Below are 7,172 nucleotides of genomic sequence, written 5' to 3'. Positions count from 1 at the left end.
CAAGGCACCAAAGCAAGCTAAAAAGTCAATAATCGATACCTAAAACTTGAATTGTACTACTTCTTACAGGCTATTACATCAAATTAGAGCCTTCATCTGTGTTCTACTATGGTGCTTTCAGTGTCTCCACATACCGCAGCACGCGACATAGCTTTGCAGACGATAAGTAGAACCGTTTCAGAGAGAAGAGCGGCCAATGTGACGATCTGGCTTTAAGTCGATTCGATAACAAATGACGAAAACGGACGGATTTCTCAAGTTTTAACTACATATGAACACTTTTCACATTCTCCCGTGCAACTCGGCTGCTAGTCCACTTTTCATGCAGAATCGTAAGGTCCTAGCTCATGTCCAAGCCACCAAAGAATGGTAAAAAGTCAATAATCGATACCTAAGACTTGAATTGTACTACATCTTACTGGCTATTACATCATCTTAGAAGCTTCATCTGTGTTCTACAATGGTGATTTTAGTGTCTCCGCATACCGCAGCACGCGACATAGCTTTGCAGTCGATAAGTACAACCGTTTCAGAGAGAAGAGCGGCCAATGTGACGATCTGGCTTTAAGTCGATTCGATAACAAATGGCGGAAAAGGACGGATTTCTCAGGTTTTTACTACAAATGAACACTTTCCAAATTCTCACGTGCAACGCGACTGCTAGACCTCCTATCATGCAAAATCTTAAGTTCCTACCCTCATGCCCAAGGCACCAAAGAAGGGTTATAAGTCAACAATCGATACGTAAAACTTGAATTGTACTACTTCTTACTGGCTATTACATCAACTTAGAAGCTTCATCTGTGTTCTACCATGGTGCTTTTAGTGTCTCCACATACCGCAGCACGCGACATAGCTTTGCAGACGATAAGTACAACCGCTTTAGAGAGTAAAGCGCCCAATGTGACGATCTGGCTTTAAGTCGATTCGATAACAAATGTTGAACACGGACGGATATCTCTGGTTTTTACTACATATGAACACTTTTCACATTTTAACGTGCAACTCGGCTGCTAGTCCTCCTTTAATGCAGAATCTTAAGATCCTAGCTCACGTCCAAGGCACCAAAGCAAGCTAAAAAGTCAATAATCGATACCTAAAACTTGAATTGTACTACTTCTTACAGGCTATTACATCAAATTAGAGCCTTCATCTGTGTTCTACTATGGTGCTTTCAGTGTCTCCACATACCGCAGCACGCGACATAGCTTTGCAGACGATAAGTAGAACCGTTTCAGAGAGAAGAGCGGCCAATGTGACGATCTGGCTTTAAGTCGATTCGATAACAAATGACGAAAACGGAAGGAATTCTCAGGTTTTTACTACATATGAACATGTTCCACATTCTCCAGTGCAACTCGGCTGCTAGTAATCCTTTCCTGCAGAATCTTAAGGTCCTATCTCATGTCCAAGACACCAAAGCCATCTAAAAAGGCATTAATCAGTACCTAAAACTTGAATTGTACTACTTCTTACTGACTATTACATCAACTTAGAAGCTTCATCTGTGTTCTACTATGGTGCATTTAGTGTCTCTGCATACCGCAGCGCGCGACATAGCTTTGCACAAGATAAGTACAACCGTTTCAGAACGAAAAGCGGCCAATGTGACGATCTGGATTTAAGTCGATTCGATAACAAATGACGAAAACCGACGGATTTCTCAGGTTTTTACTACATATGAACACTTTTTACATTCTCCCTTGCAACTCGGGCTGCTAGTCCTCCTTTCATGCAGAATCGTAAGGTCCTAGCTCATGTCCAAGGCACCAAAGCCAGCTGAAAAGTCAATAATCGATACCAAAAACTTGAATTGTACTACTTCTTACTGGCTATTACATCATCTCAGAAGCTTCATCTGTGTTCTACTATGGTGCTTTTAGTGTCTCCGCGTCTCGGAGCACGCGACATAGCTTTGAAGTCGATAAGTACAACCGTTTCAGAGTGAAGAGCGGCTAATGTGATGATCTGGCTTTAAGTCGATTCGATAACAATGACGATAACGAACGGAATTCTAAGGTTTTTACTACATATGAACACTTTTCACATTCTCCCGTGCTACTCAGCTGCTAGTCCTCCGTTCATGCAGAATTTTAAGGTCCTAGCTCATGTCCAAGGCACCAAAGAATGGTAAAAAGTCAATAATCGATACCTAAGACGTGATTTGTACTACATCTTACTATATATTATTTCAACTTAGAAGCTTCATCTGTGTTCTACTATGGTGCTTTTAGTGTCTCCGCATACCGCAGCACGACACGTAGCTTTGCAGACGATAAGTACCACCGTTTCAAAGAGAAGAGCGGCCAATGTGACGATCTGGCTTTAAGTCGATTCGACAACAAATGACGAAAACGGACGGATTTCTCAGGTTTTTACTACATATGAACACTTTTCAAATTCTCACGTGCTACGCGGCTGCTAGACCTCCTATCATGCAAAATCTTAAGTTCCTAGCTCATGCCCAAGGCACCAAAGAAGGGTAAAAAGTCAACAATCGATACTTAAAACTTGAATTGTACTACTTCTTACTGGCTATTACATCAACTTAGAAGCTTCATCTGTGTTCTACTATGGTGCTTTTAGTGTCTCCGCATGCCGCAGCACTCGACATAGCTTTGCAGACGATAAGTACAACCGTTTCAGAGAGAAGAGCGGCCAATGTGACGATCTGGCTTTAAGTCGATTCGATAACAAATGTCGAACACGGACGGATTTCTCTGGTTTTTACTACATATGAACACTTTTCACATTCTCCCGTGCAACTCGGCTGCTAGTCCACCTTTCATGCAGAATCTTAAGGTCCTAGCTCATGTCCAAGGCACCAAAGCCAGCTAAAAAGTCAATAATCGATACCTAAAACTTGAATGGTACTACTTCTTACTGGCTATTACATCAACTTAGAAGCTTCATCTGTGTTCTACTATGGTGCTTTTAGTGTCTCCGCATACCGCAGCACGCGACATAGCTTTGCAGTCGATAAGTACAACCGTTTCAGAGAGAATTGCGGCTAATGTGACGATCTGGCTTTAAGCCGATTCGATAACAAATGACGAAAACGGATGGATTTCTCAGGTTTTTACTACATATGAACACTTTTTAAATTCTCCCGTACAACTCGGCTGCTAGACCTCCTTTCATGCAGAATCTTAAGGTCCTAGCTCATGTCCAAGGCACCAAGGGCAGCTAAAAAGTCAATAATCGATACCTAAAACTTGAATTGTACTACCTCTTACTGGCTATTACATCAACTTAGAAGCTTCATCTGTGTTCTACTATGATGCTTTTAGTGTCTCCGCATACCGCAGCACGCGACATAGCTTTGCAGACGATAAGTACAACCGTTTCAGAGAGAAGGGCGGCCAATGTGACGATCTGGCTTTAAGTCGATTCGACAACAAATGACGAAAACGGACCGATTTCTCAGGTTTTTACTACATATGAACACTTTTCACATTCTCACGTGCAACGGGGCTGCTAGACCTCCTATTTTGCAAAATCTTAAGTTCCTAGCTCATGCCCAAGGCACCAAAGAAGGGTAAGAAGTCAACAATCGATACTTAAAACTTGAATTGTACTACTTCTTACTGGCTATTACATCAACTTGGAAGCTTCATCTGTGTTTTACTATGGTGCTTTTAGTGTCTCCGCAAACCGCAGCACTCGACATAGCTTTGCAGACGATAAGTACAACCGTTTCAGAGAGAAGAGCGGCCAATGTGACGATCTGGCTTTAAGTCGATTCGATAACAAATGTCGAACACGGACGGATTTCTCTGGTTTTTACTGCATATGAACACTTTTCACATTCTCCCGTGCAACTCGGCTGCGAGTCCTCCTTTCATGCAGAATCTTAAGATCCTAGCTCATGTCCAAGGCACCAAAGCCAGCTAAAAAGTCAATAATCGATACCTAAAACTTGAATGGTACTACTTCTTACTGGCTATTACATCAACTTAGAAGCTACATCTGTGTTCTACTATGGTGCTTTTAGTGTTTCCGCATACCGCTGCACGCGACATAGCTTTGCAGTCGATAAGTACAACCGTTTCAGAGAGAATTGCGGCTAATGTGACGATCTGGCTTTAAGTCGATTCGATAACAAATGACGAAAACGACGGATTTCTCTGGTTTTTACTACATATGAACACTTTTCACATTCTCCCGTACAACTCGGCTGCTAGACCTCCGGTCATGCAGAATCTTAAGGTCCTAACTCATGTCGAAGGCACCAAAGTCAGCTAAAAGTCAATAATCGATACTTAAAACTTGAATTGTACTATTTCTTACTGACTATTACATCATCTTAGAAGCTTCATCTGTGTTCTACTATGGTGCTTTTAGTGTCTCCGCATACCGCAGCACGCGACATAGCTTTGCAGTCGATAAGTACAACCGTTTCAAGAGAGAAGAGCGGCTAATGTGACGATCTTGCTTTAAGTCGATTCGATAACAAATGACGAAAACGGACGGATTTCTCAGGTTTTTACTACATATGAACACTTTCAAATTCTCCCGTACAACTCGGCTGCTAGACCTCCTTTCATGCAGAATCTTAAGGTCCTAACTCATAACCAAGGCACCAAAGACAGCTAAAAAGTCAATAATCGATACTTAAAACTTGAATTGTACTACTTCTTACTGACTATTACATCATCTTAGAAGCTTCATCTGTGTTCTACTATGGTGCTTTTAGTGTCTCCGCATACCGCAGCACGCGACATAGCTTTGCAGTCGATAAGTACAACCGTTTCAGAGAGAAGAGCGGCTAATGTGACGATCTGGCTTTAAGTCGATTCGATAACAAATGACGATAACGAACGGATTTCTCAGGTTTTTACTACATATGAACACTTTTTACATTCTCCCGTGCAACTCGGCTGCTAGTCCTCCTTTCATGCAGAATCTTAAGGTCCTAGCTCATGTCCAAGGCACCAAGGGCAGCTAAAAAGTCAATAATCGATACCTAAAACTTGAATTGTACTACTTCTTACTGGCTATTACATCAACTTAGAAGCTTCATCTGTGTTCTACTATGATGCTTTTAGTGTCTCCGATAACCGCAGCACGCGACATAGCTTTGCAGACGATAAGTACAACCGTTTCAGAGAGAAGAGCGGCCAATGTGACGATCTGGCTTTAAGTCGATTCGACAACAAATGACGCAAACGGACCGATTTCTCAGGTTTTTACTACATATGAACACTTTTCACATTCTCACGTGCAACGCGGCTGCTAGACCTCCTATTTTGCAAAATCTTAAGTTCCTAGCTCATGCCCAAGGCACCAATGAAGGGTAAGAAGTCAACAATCGATACTTAAAACTTGAATTGTACTACTTCTTACTGGCTATTACATCAACTTGGAAGCTTCATCTGTGTTTTACTATGGTGGTTTTAGTGTCTCCGCAAACCGCAGCACTCGACATAGCTTTGCAGACGATAAGTACAACCGTTTCAGAGAGAAGAGCGGCCAATGTGACGATCTGGCTTTAAGTCGATTCGATAACAAATGTCGAACACGGACGGATTTCTCTGGTTTTTACTACATATGAACACTTTTCACATTCTCCCGTGCAACTCGGCTGCTAGTCCTCCTTTCATGCAGAATCATAAGGTCCTAGCTCATGTCCAAGGCACCAAAGCCAGCTAAAAAGTCAATAATCGATACCTAAAACTTGAATGGTACTACTTCTTACTGGCTATTACATCAACTTAGAAGCTACATCTGTGTTCTGCTATGGTGCTTTTAGTGTTTCCGCATACCGCTGCACGCGACATAGCTTTGCAGTCGATAAGTACAACCGTTTCAGAGAGAATTGCGGCTAATGTGACGATCTGGCTTTAAGTCGATTCGATAACAAATGACGAAAACGGACGGATTTCTTTGGTTTTTACTACATATGAACACTTTTCACATTCTCCCGTACAACTCGGCTGCTAGACCTCTGGTCATGCAGAATCTTAAGGTCCTAACACATGTCCAAGTCACCAAAGTCAGCTAAAAAGTCAATAATCGATACTTAAAACTTGAATTGTACTACTTCTTACTGACTATTACATCATCTTAGAAGCTTCATCTGTGTTCTACTATGGTGCTTTTAGTGTCTCCGCATACCGCAGCACGCGACATAGCTTTGCAGAAGATAAGTACAACCGTTTCAGAGAGAAGAGCGGCCAATGTGACGATTTGGCTTTAAGTCGATTCGATAACAAATGACGAAAACGGACGGATTTCTCAGGTTTTTACTACATATGAACACTTTTCACATTCTCCCGTACAACTCGGCTGCTAGACCTCTTTTCATGCAGAATCTTAAGGTCCTAACTCATGTCCAAGGCACCAAAGACAGCTAAAAAGTCAATAATCGATACTTAAAACTTGAATTGTACTACATCTTACTGACTATTACATCATCTTAGAAGCTTCATCTGTGTTCTACTATGGTGCTTTTAGTGTCTCCACATATCGCAGCACGCGACATAGCTTTGCAGTCGATAAGTACAACCGTTTAGAGAGAAGAGCGGCTAATGTGACGATCTGGCTTTAAGGCGATTCGATAACAAATGACGATAACGAACGGATTTCTCAGGTTTTTACTACATATGAACACTTTTTACATTCTCCCCTGCAACTCGGCTGCTAGTCCTCCTTTCATGCAGAATATTAAGGTCCTAGCTCATGTCCAAGGCACCAAAGCCAGCTAAAAAGTCAATAATCGATAACTAAAACTTGAATTGTACTACTTCTTACTGGCTATTACATCAACTTAGAAGCTTCATCTGTGTTCTACTATGGTGCTTTTAGTGTCTCCACATATCGCAGCACGCGACATAGCTTTGCAGAAGATAAGTACAACCGTTTCAGAGAGAAGAGCGGCCAATGTGACGATCTGGCTTTAAGTCGATTCGATAACAAATGACGAAAACGGACGGATTTCTCAGCTTTTTACTACATATGAACACTTTTTCACATTCTCCCATACAACTCGGCTGCTAGACCTCCTTTCATGCAGAATCTTAAGGTCCTAACTCATGTCCAAGGCACCAAAGAATGGTAAAAAGTCAATAATCGATACCTAAGACTTGAATTGTACTACATCTTTCAGGATATTACTTCAACTTAGAAGCTTCATCTGTGTTCTACTATGGTGATTTTAGTGTCTCCGCATA

The sequence above is a fragment of the Schistocerca gregaria genome, unplaced genomic scaffold (assembly GCF_023897955.1).
Source record: "Schistocerca gregaria isolate iqSchGreg1 unplaced genomic scaffold, iqSchGreg1.2 ptg000301l, whole genome shotgun sequence".
Lineage (NCBI taxonomy): Eukaryota > Metazoa > Arthropoda > Insecta > Orthoptera > Acrididae > Schistocerca > Schistocerca gregaria.
Note: the sequence above shows the minus strand (reverse complement) of the source record.